This window comes from Sciurus carolinensis, chromosome 13, assembly GCF_902686445.1.
Source record: "Sciurus carolinensis chromosome 13, mSciCar1.2, whole genome shotgun sequence".
Classification (NCBI taxonomy): Eukaryota; Metazoa; Chordata; class Mammalia; order Rodentia; family Sciuridae; genus Sciurus; species Sciurus carolinensis.
Genome location: NC_062225.1, coordinates 152541 through 170354, shown reverse-complemented (window position 1 = coordinate 170354; position 17814 = coordinate 152541).

Here is a 17814-nt window from a genome sequence, read left to right as displayed (position 1 = left end):
CCCAGGCCCTGGGAGTCCAGAGGGCCAGCTGCCGGGACCTGCGCTGCCCTGCGCACCCTGCTTTCCTGCTGTGCTGCCGGGCAGCGTCTCTGCTGCCGAGGTCCAGGCTGGTGAGGGGCACTGCAGGGAGGCAGAGGAGGGTGTCGAGCTGGACGAGGCCGGCCGTCCAGGAGAACTGGCGTGTGCTGACCTGCGTGGAGAGGAAGGCTGCGGAGGGGACCGGCTGCCGAGAAGCCAGCGGCGCTGCGAGTGTCCTTGGGAAGAGCTTGCACATGGGAGCAGGGATGGCCTGTCCCTGGAGGGCTAGCGCAGGCAGTGGGGTGGGGACACTGCACCTGCCCATTGCTGGCGGCCGGCACTGCTGAGCTGGGGACAGAGCTGGAGTTGTGGGAGGGAGGCAGAAGGAGGTGCATGGACGGACTGTGGACTCCCCCAGCAGCCTGGCGGGCTGCTCGCCCCTCCGCGGGGGCCAGGCTCTGCCTGCCTTGGGGTTCTCCATCCGTCACTCGAGGCTTCAGGGGCGCTGTGCCTTCATGAGTGTGGGGCGAGGACCGTTGCCGGGTCCCTCTTCACTGGCCGGGGCTCCTGTGGACCCAAGCAGACCGCAAGGGTGCTGGCAAGTGAGCTGCGTTGGGTGCCCACGAGGAAAGGGAGATGGAGTCCAGACGCAGTGGACGGTGCCCGTCAGCATTGCTCCTCCACAGACCTGGGTTCCATGCTGCCCAGTGAGGACACACCACCCGCCACCAAGCCCACTGGGTTATTTTAGAGTCAGGTGAAACCCGGGATCCTGGTCTCCAGGGAGCCGAGGCGGGGGACACGCGAGCACCACTTTGTAAAATGCTGAGCGCGTCTCACCGTGCTGTCCAGGCTGAGGAGTCCTCCTACTCGGCCTCCGAGGGCTGGGACTCGGGTGCCCCCCGTCCCTGGCAGTGTGCCCTTCACGGCAGCAGTTTGGACAGCACTGAGGGCCTTTCGACAGGTCCACTGACTGGGGTGGCCATGACATTGGTGAGTGGTGAGCGGGGCCGGGGGAGCCGGGGGCACGGCTTGAACCTTTGCTGTGACTTCCGAGCGAGCCGCCCGTCATGGACGCAGACGAGGACCTGTTCATCAGCAGCCTGACTCAGTCTGGCGCGGCGTCCCCGTGGGTCCCTGTGCCGTGGCTCTGGCCGCTGCTCGCCCCACATCCCGCCCTGTGCCGCCCTACAGAGCTGCTCTGGCTCCTCTGCAGTCGGCCTCCGCTCGGTGCGGTGGGTGCGGTGGGTGTGGGGCCTGGTTAGCGGGGCTCCTGCGTCCGGCCGAGTGCGCACCAGCTTATTATAACGCCCGCTCCTCTCTCGTGCTGTGGTGTGGGTTTTGCTGATCTGTTTTGAGATCACGGTGTGGGTTGGACACTTTGTGGATTTCACCTCAGGGCAGTAACAATGCCCGGGTAAAGGGTGGTCAAGGCGAAGGTTCTGGTCGGGTGAGGGTGGGGAGGGGTGGTCCCGGGGCCTGCGACCTGCTGCGGCCGGCTGTCGGACCACGGGGCTCTTCCAGCGGCTGTGGAAGGGCAAACGGAGGAAAGGACCAGTGGAAGTATTTAGTGCAGGAGGGGTGGTTCAGGGCAGAACTGCGGTCAGCACCCAAACGAATAAATAGTATTAAAATAGTGTGGTCAGAAAATACCCAGAACGTGAGTCCAGCTGAGATCAGTTGCAGAACACTTTGGACTCTGAAACAAATGCTTTTGAGCTGCTGTTCATTTTCCACTTGGAAATCTCAGTTAATTCTAGACTGAATCAAAGAAAAACAATGTGCACCACTTTTTCTAGTCTTCTTAGGAAAAAACTAGAAATATCAAACAAATTGCCATCAAAGGAAACCCAAATGGAAACAAAAACATCGAATAAGCCTCTTCAAGTAAAGGCAGAGGATTCCAGTGGTACCCGTAGGAAAAATGAAAGCAAGAGCCTCCTACTCGGGAAATCTCGTGAGGCAAAGCAGGAAAATCATGTCTCCTGAAGGGCCATTTGCAGCTGGGCATTCTTCTCTTGGAGATCATGCCTCTTAGTATCGTGCTGCATGAAATCAGCCGATCCCAAAAGACCAAAGGCAGAGAGTTTTCTCTGATAAGCGGATGCCGATCCACAGTGGGGGTGGGCAGGGAAGAGTGAAGGAGCTTTGGACTGTGTGGAGGGCGTGAGGAGAGGTGGGGCAGGTGGGGAGGGGAAGGAGGTAGGTCGTGAGACAGACATTATTCTCCATATACATGTATGGAAAGAAATATTTATCACTGTCAAAAAAAGTTAATGAAAATAAATAAAGAAAAGTTAAAAAAAGAAAAAAAGAAAAAAGAAATCATGTCTCTTGAAAGTTTTATGGCCATACCTGGGGAGGCCTGAGGCAGGAGGATCCCAAGTTTGAGGCCAGCCTCAGCAATTTAGAGAGACCCTGTCTCAAGATAAAAAATAAAAAAGACTGGGGATGTAAATCAGTGGCCAAGTGCCTCTGGGTTCAATCCCCAGTTCTGAAAAAAAAAAATATTCCCACACTGCAGAGCCGAGCAACCCATAGAGGAGTGCGGCTGGTCTCCCTGCTGGAGGCCGTGTGCGGCTCCACGTTCCGGGGCTCTTGCACTTTGCCACCTCCCCAGGGTGCAGTCTCCTTTTATTTTTTCCAAATTAATTTTCCTATTTTATTGCTTTCACTCAAAAATGTTGAACAATATGTAAAGAAGAATATCCAGGATTTTAAACATTACGAAAGGAAGTGGAAGTGCCTTCTCCGTTCCCATCAATTCCAGACCCAGGAGTGAGCCTCTTGTTAGAAAGAAAGAGTTCAGAGGAGACAAAATCCACCTGCTGGTCCTTCGGTGTCGCCTGGCAGGGCTGCGCAAGGCTGGTGGGGGAAGGCTGCCGGGCACCACCAAAGAAAGGCTTCCAAGTTTGGGGTCATTAACCCTTTACTTGGCGAGCCTTACTCGACTTGCTTGAACTCTAGTTGAGACCAGTCTGGGAAAAGTGGTAAGACCCCACTTCACAAGCCACACACCCACACACACCAGGCCGCGCCAGGGATTCTCCAATGCTCTCGGGCAGGGGTCGGCAAGCGTTCTCTTTTCCTTTTCTCAGAGGTTCCAAGAGGTTTATTTAGGAAAGTAGATCCCTATTCAAGAGAGAAGGGGGCACTCCCAAGACAGAGGCCTGGAGGAAAGACAGGAAGCACATTCCCACGGCAAGCCGTCATGAGGGCCGTTGGCAGGGGCTCTCCCTGGAGCGTGCGTCTGCTGTGCTAAGAGACCTCTGTCCTGCATCAAGCCCCGCTCTGGGACTCCTTGGACGCTTCTTCAGAGACAGGGCCTCTCCTGCAACTTCTCTCGTGTGGCCGGGATGGGGAACTCTGGAGGCCTTGGCTTTGACAAGATGTTTGAATCAAAACTTGGAGACCCAGACCAAGGAAATAAAAGGGCTTAGAGGCCTGTGCCCTCTAAGGTCAGCCAGGACCTAGGGAACTATGGACGCCTCTAAGGGCCTGAGACTCCAGGGATCACCCGACCTCCCAGCCAGGTGGATTGTGGGATCCAGAGAACAGGAAGCCCACCAGGGCACATTCTGCTAAGGGTGGGTCATTGGTGAGGGACATGCTCCTGACCATTGCAAGGGAGGCCATGTGTGGTCAGTAAGACCCTGACCCATCCTAGTGGATGGTCTAATAGAGGAAGGCCAAAAGGGCCGGGAGGCTTCTCACACGTGCCCAAGTGCGACCCTGAGGAATCTCAGCCGACCTGAACGGCAGATAGGAGCGAAGTCAGTTTATTAACCAGCCTGGTCTTAGATACCTGGAAAGCATTTTCTTAAAGGGCTGGGTTTTTTCAACTCTGTGGGTCAGTGTCCACGGCCACTCTGATGTGGAAGTCTGGGTGTGGCTGTGTCCCGAGGAACCTTATTCACAGGACAGGCAGGACCAGCTGCGGCCCACATGCTGAGCTGCTGATCTCTCCAGGGCCATTCTGGTTCCCGAGATTGAGTGTTACTTCTACTTATTGTGATTGTTGACGTGTAACAGCGGCCTCCACGGGAGGTCCCATCCACAGTGTCAGCCAGCGGCTTCCACGGGAGGCTCCATCCACAGTGTCAGCCCGGCCCCGCCTCCCTCCCTCCTCCACCCCCCGCCCCTGCTGCTCCCTCTGACCACCCTCCCCATCCCTAAGAGTCCCTCTTCTACTTCCTGCCCCTGCCCTGTTTCCAGGTGAGAGAAAACATGCAGTGGTGTCTTTCTGTATCTCCCTTATTTTGCTTAACATGAGGTCTGTCAGTTCCATCCATTTTCCAAGTAAGAGAATTTCATTCTTTTTTTTTTTTTTTATTTTCCAGTACTGGGTATTGAACCCAGGGTTGCTCTACCAGTGTGCTATAGCCTCAGTCCTTTTATTATCTTTTAAAATTTTGAGATGGAGTCTCATTGAGTTGCTGAGACTGGCCTCAAACTTGTGAACCTCCTGCCTCAGCCTCCTGAGTACCTAAATGCACAGGCCTGTGCTACCATACCCAGCTGATTTTGTGCCTCTCCACACACTGAATGACACTCCTTGTGCAGGCCTAGTTTCTTTACCCCTCCCTCTGTTGATGGGCACTGGGCTGATTCCATGTCTTGGCTACTGTGGATGGAGCTGCAGTAGAGGAGGGTGTGGGGTGTCCCTTTCATAGGCCCGGATCATTTCCCTCAGGAGGGGTGGAGCCTCATCCCAGGGTAGCTCTGTTCTCAGTTTCTAGGAATCTCCGAACTGTTTTCCATGACTAATTCCCATGCCCTCCAGCAGTGTGGAAGGCCCCTTTTCTCTGACCTCTTTCATATTTGTTTTTTGCTCTTCTGCTGAGAGTTAGGAAGTTGCAGGTGACCTTGGAAGGGACCAGATTTGGCTCCTGGAGAGAAGCTCATCTCAGTGCTGGGCTGCCCACAGGGCGTCCTGGTTTCCATTCTGAATCAGAGCCAGCCTGATGCTCAGGTGCTTTAGACAGACTTGACCATGCTGCTTGGTCTTCCCGGCGTGCACGGATACAGGAGGAGGAGGAGGGCCAGAGTCAGGGTGGGACCCGCTCTCCCAGGTCCCGTCACGTGGGATCTGCTCACGCGCGTGCAGGGTCTGTGCTGTCTCACACAGTTCCCGTGTGCCCCGAGGGGTGGGTCTGAAATCACCTCCGTTTCTGGACACGTCGCGGGTTGCAGACTTAGCTGCCTGTGTTCAGCTGTCTGCCAGCCCCTGCTCTCAGCTCCAGCCTGGGAGCAGACTGGACCCCTCTGGCCTCCTCGCCTCCTTGGTCGAGCACCTCTGCCTCGAGCCCTGCACTCATCGGCCAGACAGAAATCTGAGCCTGGGCGCCACGCTTTGGTGCCCTACCCTGGGCAAGAGGCTCCCGATGTGGGTCTCACGGATCTCTCAGGAGTCAGGCGGCCTCCAGGCCTTCCCAGGAGGGGTCAGCTTGGTGTGTAACTCTCCGGCCTGGGCCACTGCACCCAGGGAGGATGGTCACACTCAGTGTGTAACTGCCACTGCACCCAGGGAGGATGGTCACACTCAGTGTGTGACTGCCACTGCACCCAGTGAGGACAGGTCACACTCGGTGTGCAACTCGCTGGGCCTGCGCCACTGCACCCCAGTGAGGAAGGTCACACTCAGTGTATAACTGCCACTGCACCCAGGGGAGGATGGTCACACTCAGTGTGAACTGCCCACTGCACCCAGGGAGGATGGTCACACTCAGTGTGTAACTGCCACTGCCACCAGGGAGGATGGTCACACTCAGTGTGTGACTGCCACTGCACCCAGTGAGGATGGTCACATCAGTGTGTGACTGCCACTGCACCCAGTGAGATGGTCACACTCAGTGTGTAACTGCCACTGCACCCAGGAGGATGTCACACTCAGTGTGTAACTGCCACTGCACCAGGAGGATGTCACCACTCAGTGTGTGACTGCCACTGCACCCAGGGAGGATGGCACACTCAGTGTGTAACTGCCACTGCACCAGTGAGGATGGTCACACTCAGTGTGTAACTGCCACTGCACCCAGTGAGGATGGTCACACTCAGTGTGTAACTGCCACGCACCCAGGGAGGACAGGTCACACTCAGTGTATAACTGCCACTGCACCCAGGAGGATGGTCACACTCAGTGTATAACTGCCACTGCACCCAGGGGGATGGTCACACTCAGGTGTGACTGCCACTGCACCCAGGGAGGATGGTCACACTCAGTGTGTGACTGCCACTGCACCCAGGGAGGATGGTCACACTCAGTGTGTAACTGCCACTGCACCCAGTGAGGACAGGTCACACTCAGTGTGTAACTGCCACTGCACCCAGTGAGGACAGGTCACACTCGGTGTGCAACCTCGCTGGCCTGCGCCACTGCACCCAGGGAGGATGGTCACACTCAGTGTGTGACTGCCACTGCACCCAGGAGGATGGTCACACTCAGTGTGTGACTGCCACTGCACCCAGTGAGGATGGTCACACTCAGTGTGTGATGCCACTGCCACCCAGTGAGGATGGTCACACTCAGTGTGGACTGCCAATGCACCAGTGAGGACAGGTCACACTCGGTGTGCAACTCGCTGGCCTGCACCACTGCACCCAGTGAGGAAGGTCACACTCAGTGTGTGACTGCCACTGCACCCAGTGAGGACAGGTCACACTCGGTGTGCAACTCGCTGGCCTGCGCCACTGCACCCAGTGATGATGGTCACACTCAGTGTGTGACTGCCACTGCACCAGGGAGGACAGGTCACACTCGGTGTGCAACTCGCTGGCCTGCACCACTGCACCCAGTGAGGAAGGTCACACTCAGTGTGTGACTGCCACTGCACCAGTGAGGACAGGTCCACACTCGGTGTGCAACTCGCTGGCCTGCGCCACTGCACCCAGTGAGGAAGGTCACACTCAGTGTGTAAACTGCCACTGCACCCAGGGAGGATGGTCACACTCAGTGTGTAACTGCCACTGCACCCAGGGAGGACAGGTCACACTCGGTGTGCAACTCGCTGGCCTGCGCCACTGCACCAGGGAGGATGGTCACACTCAGTGTGTGACTGCCACTGCACCCAGGGAGGTATGGTCACACTCAGTGTGTGACTGCCACTGCACCCAGTGAGGATGGTCACACTCAGTGTGTGACTGCCACTGCACCCAGTGAGGATGGTCACACTCAGTGTGTGACTGCCACTGCACCCAGGGAGGATGGTCACACTCAGTGTGTAACTGCCACTGCACCCAGTGAGGACAGGTCACACTCGGTGTGCAACTCGCTGGCTCTGCACCACTGCACCCAGTGAGGAAGGTCCACTCAGTGTGTGACTGCCACTGCACCAGTGAGGACAGGTCACACTCGGTGTGCAAACTCGCTGGCCTGCGCCACTGCACCCAGGGAGGATGTCACACTCGTGTGTAACTGCCACTGCACCCAGGGAGGATGGTCACACTCAGTGTGTAACTGCCACTGCACCCAGTGAGGGACAGGTCACACTCGTGTGTGCAACTCGCTGGCTGCGCACTGCACCCAGTGAGGAAGGTCACACTCAGTGTGTAACTGCCACTGCACCCAGTGAGGATAGTCACACTCGGTGTGCAACTCGCTGGCCTGCGCCACTGCACCCAGGGAGGACAGGTCACACTCGGTGTGCAACTCGCTGGCCTGCACCACTGCACCCAGTGAGGAAGGTCACACTCAGTGTATAACTGCCACTGCACCCAGGGAGGATGGTCACACTCAGTGGTGACTGCCACTGCACCCAGTGAGGACAGGTCACACTCGGTGTGCAACTCGCTGGCCTGCGCCACTGCACCCAGGGAGGACAGGTCACACTCGGTGTGCAACTCGCTGGCCTGCACCACTGCACCCAGTGAGGAAGGTCACACTCAGTGTGTAACTGCCACTGCACCCAGGGAGGATGGTCACACTCAGTGTGTGACTGCCACTGCACCCAGGGAGGATGGTCACACTCAGTGTGTGACTGCCACTGCACCCAGGGAGGATGGTCACACTCGGTGTGCAACTCGCTGGCCTGCACCACTGCACCCAGTGAGGAAGGTCACACTCAGTGTGTGACTGCCACTGCACCCAGTGAGGACAGGTCACACTCGGTGGCAACCTCGCTGGCCTGCGCCACTGCACCCAGGGAGGACAGGTCACACTCGGTGTGCAAATCGCCTGGCCCTGCACCACTGCACCCAGTGAGGAAGGTCACACTCAGTGTGTAACTGCCACTGCACCCAGTGAGGACAGGTCACGCTCGGTGTGCAACTCGCTGGCCTGCACCACTGCACCCAGTGAGGAAGGTCACACTCAGTGTGTGACTGCCACTGCACCCAGTGAGGACAGGTCACACTCGGTGTGCAACTCGCTGGCCTGCGCCACTGCACCCAGGGAGGACAGGTCACACTCGGTGTGCAAACTCGCTTGGCCTGCACCACTGCACCCAGTGAGGAAGGTTCACACTCAGTGTGTAACTGCCACTGCACCCAGTGAGGACAGGTCACGCTCGGTGTGCAACTCGCTGGCCTGCACCACTGCACCCAGTGAGGAAGGTCACACTCAGTGTGTGACTGCCACTGCACCCAGTGAGGACAGGTCACACTCGGTGTGCAACTCGCTGGCCTGCACCACTGCACCCAGTGAGGATGGTCACACTCAGTGTGTAACTGCCACTGCACCCAGGGAGGATGGTCACACTCAGTGTATAACTGCCACTGCACCCAGGGAGGATGGTCACACTCAGTGTGTAACTGCCACTGCACCAGGGAGGATGGTCACACTCAGTGTGTAACTGCCACTGCACCAGTGAGGATGGTCACACTCAGTGTGTGACTGCCACTGCACCCAGGGAGGATGGTCACACTCAGTGTGTAACTGCCACTGCACCCAGGGAGGATGGTCACACTCAGTGTGTAACTGCCACTGCACCCAGTGAGGATGGTCACACTCAGTGTGTGACTGCCACTGCACCCAGTGAGGATGGTCAACTCAGTGTGTAACTGCCACTGCACCCAGGGAGGACAGGTCACACTCGGTGTGCAACTCGCCAGCCTGGGCCGCTGCACCACACGCTCTGCTGTCCATCAAGCACCCCAGGCTTGCAGTGCGGATGAGCTGAGCAGCCAGGACTCTTGTCACACGGAACCTGCAGCCTTGTGGGGCAGAAACGCAATGAACAGACAATGGGAAACCGTGCAGCTTGTCAGAGGACAAAGTGACGATGATTGGTTTAAAGGTCTTATTTCGTTTCCCTTTCTATTCTAGAATGGTTCTGCACTTTGTCCCATAACATAGAAGAAACACAGAGCAGAAGTGGTTGGTTTTATAGGCAGATAAAGGCCAAAGGAAGCAGAAACAAAAGACAGAATGCAAACCAGGCATTTCAAAGTCACTCTCCTTGTGAGTTGGGGACAGAACAATAGAAAAATAATGGACCTGTCTAACTTCAGATTATTTCGAGCTGCTTCTCGTGAGGACGTCAGGGTGTCAGGGTTAAAGGCAGAGCAAGGATCTTACACCAACTGGAGCCAGCCATTTTCCTGGCTTCTTGGAGGCCAGAGAAGCAACTCAGTCTTTGTTTGAGGACAAGAAACTTCGGCACAGGTGACTCCCTGTTGACGGGTAGTCTAGTTTTGGGGACCAGTGCAGGAGGAACCTAGTCCAAAACAATGGCTTCCTGTAATTTTATTTAACAAATTAATGAGGAGGAAATAGTGACTCGGTGAGATTCCAGACTGGAGCATGTGTGTGTGATGTGTGGTTATGTGTGGAAGACACGTGGAAGTGTTGTTTGCTTGTGAAGTTTGCTTGCCTTACTGCTTAATGCCCCACATGGTCACAGCCTGATTAACCCCACAGTTCAGCACTCCGTTAAATGAGAGGCCAAGGAGGTCATTGATTTGAACCGAGCTCCTGCACCCAGTCCCATAGACCAAACCAAATTGCGCTGAACTGAGCTGTTCACCTGGCCTTCCGAGAAATCAGGAGGGAGAGGGGCCAGGTCTGGTGGGTCAGCTGCAGAAGTCCCTGTGCAAGAAAGTCTCTTCCAAAAAGCCCACCTGCCCTTTCCGGTTCTGCTGTCCCAACCCTGTCCATCAAGTCAAACTCCTTGCTCGATTCACAGGAACGTTCATCTGTTCTATAGGCTGTGGGATTGCCCAATTCTAGAATCAGAAATAAAAGTCACTTAAGATCTTTGAATTTGTGGTGAATTCCTAACACAGGGGAAAGTAAAATCCTAGGTTTGTTCACCCTGATAATAAGCCTCTCAGAGTTTAGCTGCATGTGGGCAAAGTCCACATCTGGCTGCCACCTGGGTCTCTTCTCCCTGGGCCCCGTGACCAGTGTGCTGACTCTTCAGAGAGCCCTTTATTTCCAGAATGATCCATAAGTTACTGATCAATCCCCAGCGGCCCCAGACTAGCTTCTATTAGAACGTTGCAGAGCTTGTTGGCTCAGGGGCTGGGGCTGGCAGGCGGTCACCTCCTGGCCAGCTCTGGCTTGTCAGGATAAGGGCACATCAGCTATTTGTGGGAGGGTAGTTAAGGGGCTTCTCCGAAGGAAGCCAGAGCATCTGCTGCAGACCTTCCCTCACTCCCGCCAGCTGCCGTTTCTCATCTGAGCTGCTCACTCCTTCCCAGTGGATGCCCCCACGCAGGTCAGTCACGCTCCAGGACCCTGCCAGAGTGATCACGTTACATGCAGTGCACACAGGTACCTGGGCATTCCTGTGGTCCTGGGGACCTGGGGTGAGTCCTGCTCCACCTGAATTAGAACTAGGAGCAACTGAAGTGTGCAGCGGTGGCGCACACCTATAATCCCACTACTCTGGAGGCTGAGGAAGGAGGATCGCAAGTGTGAGGCCAGCTTTGGCAACTCAACAAGACCCTGTCTCACAATAAATAAAAAGGTTTGGGGAGGTGGCTCAGAAGTAAAGCACTTGCCTAGCACATGAGGGGTGGGTTTAACCAGTACTGCAGCAAACAAACAGACAACAAGCAAACAACATCAGCAAGCAAACAAAACAAAGCAACTTGGGGGCAACTCTGGCCAGTTCTCCTCTGCACCCCACCTGGGAGGACAGAGTTCTGCCAGCAGCTCCTGCAGCCCGAACCACCTGGGGCACGGGAGCCAAGCCCACAGCATGCAGGCACACCGATGGAGGGCCCTGAGCTCCTCCTTCTGGGTCCTTCCTCCTTTCAGCCTCTGCTCCTTGGTCACACCTCTGGACAGCTCTGGGCTCAGTTCTGGGCTCTTTGAGCTCCTGGGAGGAGCATATCTCCAGAGATTGTCTTTCCAAACACCTGAGGCCTGGCCAGCCCTGACCCGGCTCTCAGTCCTCGGTCTGGTGGGGACAGCCAGCTCTAGCCAACTTGGCTCCTCCTAGCCCTGAGGTGGTACCCCCTGGATGCTCTGCAGAATAGTGGGAGCTCAGATGACGTGAGGCACGGTGGAGATGGGCACAGGCCAGCCCAGTGGCTACCGCTTCCGGTTAAAGAGGACTAACCCGGGCCCTCCTGGAAGCACCTAGGAGACGGTTCCGGTGTCCACACCTGCTCTAGGCTCGGCCTGCACACACCCTTCCCGGATTCCCCTAACTTGCTCCCTGTCCTGGTCTCCACCCAAGCCCGACGCAGCCTGCACTTGACCAGGAGCCTGGTGGCAGGCCCGCTCCCACGGCAGCCTCGGCTTCCTTTCGCAGAGCCGCCTGCCAAGAGAGCATCCTCCCCAAGCTTAAGAAAGAGAAACCGAAGTACAGACTGAGAAAGGAACGCTTGCCATAATAGAAAGCGGCTGCTGACTTGAACACCAGGGAAGAAGAGCTTGGGTCGAGGGGACCCAGGCCCGTCAGCACTGAGGGAGGCTCCCTTCAGGGGGCGTGAGGAGGGCGACCTGGCGGGAGTAGCCTCCTGTCTCTGGAGGCGGTCCACGGTGTCTGGGCACTATCCGAATGGACACTGGGAAACAGGTGGGATCTCGGAGGACCTTGGCTGTCTCGGGCCCCAGGCCTCGAGGGCCACCAGCCTTGCCTCTTTGCTAGGTTGTCCTCAGGGACAAAGGAAATCAGACACATGATTTAAAATGCTGGCTCATAACTCCAATTAGAAAGGTTACTATCAAGAGCATAAGCAATAACACAGGTGTTGGCAGGATGTGGGGAAAAAGGCACACTCATACATTGCTGGTGGAGTTGTAAATTGGTGCAACCACTCTGGAAAGCAGTGTGGAGATTCCTTAGAAAACTTGGAATGGACCCACCATTTGACCCAGCTATCCCACCTTGGCCTATACCCAAAGATCTTAAAATCAGTATACTACAGAGATACAGCCACATCAATGTTCATAGCTGCTCAATTCACAATAGCCAAATTGTGGAACCAACCGAGATGCCCTTCAATTGAAGAACGGATAAAGAAACTGTGGTATATACACAATGGAATATCATTCAGCCATAAAGAAGAATAAAATCATGGCGTTTGCAGGTAAACGGATAGAGTTGGAGAATATCATGCTAAGTGAAATAAGCCAAGCCCAAAAAACCAAAGGCCGAATGTTTTCTCTGATAAGCAGATGATGATACATAATGGTGGGGGTGGTGGGGGGGTCAGGCAAGAGAAGAATGAAGGAACTTTGGATTGTGTAGAGGGAAATGGGGTGGGAGGGTGTGGGGAAGGAAAGATGAACTGCGACAGTCAGTATTACTCTACATACATGTGTGATTGCACAAATCTATATTGTGACAAAGAAATGAAAAGTTGTACCCCATTTGTGTACAATGAATCAAAAAGCAGTCTGTAGAATAAAAATTAAAAAGGGGAAAAAATAATAAGCCTAAAAGAAGGTGCTGGTTCATGTGAACTCTGAGGGTCAAATCGGGCCTGTTGGGTAGGAGCAGGAGCCCCTGGGGCGCATTCTGCAAACTCGTGGTGGCCCTGCGGATTCTCTGGGAGTGGGGCTAGGGATGCGGGTGCTCTGCAAATGCAGCACGTACCAGAGGCAGGTGGCTCAGCGAGCTTCCCGCCCTCCTGCCCCACTTCCCTCTCTTCTGTCCTGTTCATCTTTGTATCCATGCCGTTCTGGGCTGCGTTCTATCCCTAGACCCACCACTGGAACGCGCTAAGTATTTATTATGGCAGGTGAATGTCTACTTTCCTACTAGGTTCATAGTTCTCATTAACTGATAGAGTTTATTTGTCTACTAGGACCATCTCAGTCAGGACCAGATCAGGAGACCAAAGGCACACCAATGCTTTAAACAGAGGAAATTAAATGCGAAGAATCATTAACTATAAAAGATGGTTAGCTGCCAAAGGATACAAAAGTCTAATACACACGCCTGTGATCCAGGCTACATGGGAGGCTGAGACAGGAGGATCCCAAGTTTGAAGGCCAGCCTCAACAACTTAGCAAGACTGTCTCAAAATAAAAAATAACAATGGGCTGGGAACGTAGCTCAGTAGTATAGCACCCCGGGTTCCAAACCCAGTGCCAAACACACACACACACAACGAAGAGTACAGGAGGACTCTAAGGCAGGTGGCAAGCATTTCCTGCACAGGTTGGGTCTCTGTAGACAGAGGCACTATCAAGGATACCATGTTTCTATAGCAATGCAGAAAACAAAAGTCCACAACACTCTTATTGATGGAAATCCAGAACAAAATGTTGAGAACGTGTTTGTAATGCTGCTCAATTAAGGAGAGAACTGGTTTAATGTTTTGCTTAGTTGAGGTTCGCGTGTAAAATCCATTCTTCTTAGCTCCGGGGCTGTGCAAACACAGGGGTAGTGCCCGGGCTCAAAGCCTACCTGTGGGACTGAGCGAGGGTAAACGGGGAGACCGAGAAGCCCCAAGAGGATCTCTCCTGATGACCGGAGTCGCTCCAGAGAGAAGCCGGCACTCAGCCCATGGGGAACAGATCTGCAGAGACCTGCTCCTGCAGGGAAGGGCAGACCTGGGGCCCAAGGCCTCTCCTCCCGGCTTCCGCCTACTCGGCCTCTGGCGCCCCCTGCAGGCGGGTCGACCAGACGCTGCCGGTCTAGTCTCCAGGTCATGAAGCCACTGGATCTAGAGGCAGCACTTTGATAACTGGTACAGGGACATTAATACAGGATAATTTTCCCAGTCTGTTGTTTGACTTGAGAAATATCTGAGTTTCTTGTGACGCAGTATTCAAAATGTGGGGAAACAGCTCTTTGGAAAGCTGGTCTGGCTCCCCGCTCTGTTCCTCTCGCTCAGTTCTGTCCCCAGAGGCTCTGGTGAGAGTATCTCTGTGCAGCTGTTCTAACTATGCAAATGTGCTTATTTTTAAATTTCTGTTTTTACAGATTTCACAATAAAATCTCTACAAATTCTAAATATTTTGGCAACTACATCTATTGATCTTTCTCGTTTAATGGCTCTGGCTGATGTGTCTTGTTTAGAAAGGGCATCCGTACCCCAAGACTGAAAACACATTTGCCATGTCTTTCTCATCCTTTTGCACTTAGGTTACTCCGCGTCTTTAAAACCAGCTGAGGTGGGATGAGGTTCCTGTAGTGGGACTACCAAAAGTCCTCGTCCCCTGTGTCAGTGCAGTAAGGAGGACAGGGTTTGAGAAAAAGGAAAAAGGAGGTTCACTGCTTTGCTGGCAAAGGAGAGACAGGGACTCCTGCCCCAGAGGCTGTGGTCTGCCCACCAGCAGGAGCAGGTGCTGCTCAGAGGGCTGAGTCAAGGGCTGCCTCCCGTGTTCTGTCTGGAGGTGTCATTCACTTGTTGGTTTGGGAGGTGGTCATTTCTGAGGTCTTCGGGTGCCGTCCACAGTCTGGGTCACTTTGCTCCTGTGTGGGTGTGTACTCAGGGACAGAGAGGTCTGCCTAGGATGGGGAGGAAGGTGACCCTGTTTCCCCTGAGACTGGGTGCGGGGGGAGATTAGGGAGGAGCAGGGAGAGAGGGCGAGGAAGAAACGCCCATCGTAGAAGTAAATTGCAGTGGCGGAGCAGCAAGGACTGTATTCGAAGCATAAAGTGGACACTGCCACAGTGGGAGGGAGATGGCAGCTGCCCAGTCCCTCTCAGCTGCTCTCCTCGCAGCCCTCTGCCTGTGGCCCCGTACCCTGCCTGGCCTTCTCTCCATGCCTGGGCCGCTCTATGCCTGGCCTCCTCTGTAGGCTTTGGTCTTGGGTGTCCCTGGGGCCAGGCCCACTGGGGGAGCCCCAGGCTTTTGAAATGCTTGTGACTTTCTGACGGGTGGACAGTCCAGTCTTGGTCCTGGGGTTTCCCCCTCTGCAGCCCTTCCTGGGAAGCAGGACCCTGTGGCCTCCTGGGAGAGTGGGGCCATGGGGCACTTCCTCCCCATTATCAGGGACAGAGTCCTGGTCACCCTCCTAAGCCACAGCTTTGCTGTGATCCTTTGGCTTTCTGCTTTCTCAGGTTACCCTCAAGTTCATATGCAAAGGCTCAGGTTTTCCACATATGGACCAGGAATGGACTCTCGGGAGAATGGAGAAAGCTTTCTGAATGCGTTACTCTGCTATGGATACTTTCTTTGCCCTAAGAAGGTCCAGGCTCAAATTTCCAGGGGAGATTCTGCCATATACTGCAAATAATTTGTAGTCATTTGTGCTAGTCAGCTTTTTGTGACTGTGACCAAAACACCCAACACAAACAAGTTGGAGAAGGAAAGATTTCTTTGGGGCAGGGTTTCAGAGGTTTCAGAGAGGGGGGGGAGAGAGGGAGGGAGGGAGGGAGAGAGAGAGGAGGGAGGGAGGGAGACAGGGAGGGAGAGAGAGAGGGAGAGAGGGAGGAGAGGGAGGGAGGGAGGGAGAGGAGGGAGAGAGGGGGAGAGGGAGAGAGGGAGGGAGAGAGAGAGAGAGGGGGGGGGGGGAGAGGGAGGGAGGAGAGGGAGGGAGGGAGGAGGGAGGGGGGAGGAGGGAGGGAGAGAGGAGGGAGGGGGGAGAGAGGAGGGAGGGAGGGGAGAGAGAGGGAGGGAGGGAGGGAGGGAGAGGGAGAGGGAGGGAGGGAGGGGGAGGGGAGAGACAGGGAGGAGGGAGGGAGACAGGGAGGAGGAGAGAGGGAGGAGGAGGGAGAGAGAGGGAGAGAGGGAGGGAGAGGGAGGGGGGAGGGAGGGAGGGAGACAGGGAGGGAGGGAGGGAGGGAGGGAGAGGCCCAGGCTGGCCTCAAACGTGAGCTCTTCCCGCCTCAGCCCCGGGTTGCTGGAGACGGTGTGCGCCCTGTGCCAGGCTTCCTTGGTGGCGCCGTTTGGTGTCTAAGAATGGACAGACATTCTCAACTCCAATGTTGTCAGGTCTAGCAAACAATGATCAGGCTAGTGTTTTTAACCTGATAGTCTGAGACATTCTCCTGACCTGGGGCAGGGCTTCTGCACTCAGCACTGGTGGCACTGGAGCCAGCTGCTCCTTGCTCTGGGCCACACCCGGGAGGCAATGCGGTCCCTGCCTAAGGACACTGCCACAGGGGCTGAGGACATCAGCTCGGTGGGACTTAGCACAGGCTCTGGGTTCCATCCCTAGCACAAGCCTAATCAAAGCCACAGCCATGGCTGATGTCATGAAGGCGGCTTCCTGAGATGCCTTCGGAAAGCTCTGGAGTGAGCCGGCTGGAGCGAATTGGTCGGCTGAGGGCTGAGGAGTCAGGGGTCTCCTCCTGTTTGTTGTGCATGTGGACGCCACCCTCCCACCCACAGCCTCACCACGGGCGGCTGCCTTTGCCAGCACGGCAAGGTCCACTGTCCGCGGTGCCCTCTGGGGCAGCAGCCCTCTGCTGGTCACTGGGGGTCCGCGTGCCTCTGTCTGCAGGTGGTCTCAGTGGGTCTTGTGTTCTGTGTTCGCCTGTTTTGGCTTTGGCTCATGCTTCCCAAACCGTTTGGCTGTGGCATCCTCCAGGGCTGTCTTTGAGGGTGGGCCTGGCCTCGTGGTCCAGGGGTCGGACGTTCCTTATTCTTTCGTGTTCCCGAGGACAGAGCTCGCCCACCACCCTCTCCTGGCTGCGGCATCAGGAAAGGCCACCGCTTTCAGCGCCGGACCGGTGACGCTGCGGTGCTCTGCAGGGCTTTGCTGGGGGTGGTCAGGCTTCGTTTGGAGGAGGCTGCTGCCAGGGGTGCTCGCTGAAGAACGGCCTCCTGGGAAGCTGGGGGAGGGGCTGGGCCAGGGCGTAGAAGAGGCGGCCAGCGTGCGCGGCCGGCCTCTGCTGGGCTCCGCCGGCGGGCTGCAGGCTCAGCACTGTGACACTTCACGCCACCCCGGGTTCCCCAACGCTGCATCCCGAGCACAGTCATCCCTTGTCCCTTGGTGAGCACCCAGACGGTGCCAGGGCCCTGCAGATACGGGTCAGAGGGTGCTCGCCTCCCCCAGAGCTGTGGATCACCTCAGGGTCACTCGGTCGGAAGCTGCCACACGTGCTGTTTGGCGAGTGCCTGTTCCTCACAGACATGGCTGACCACGCGCAGCTGGCCCGGGCTCCGAGGGCTGAGGCTCAGGCTCTTCGCTCCCTTTGGTGCCTTTGGCACGGAGCACGTGGCTCCCTCTGAGCTGTCCCCAGCCCTGTACCTGATACTCTGATTCGACTACCGCACAGCATGTAACTGGCGCTTTATCTTCAAACAACCTCCGCAGGTGAGACGGTTTTATAAGCATTGTTTTGTGACGAAGACCATGAGGCTAAAGGTCAAGCGACCCCACCAGTCACCGGTAGTAAACGCCTGACTGACCAGCACCAGCCTCCTTCCCTCCTGTCTTCCTACGCTGGAGCCTCCAGGCGGGCTGCTCTGTGAACCCTGGGGACTTGCAAGGTGACTGGCCAG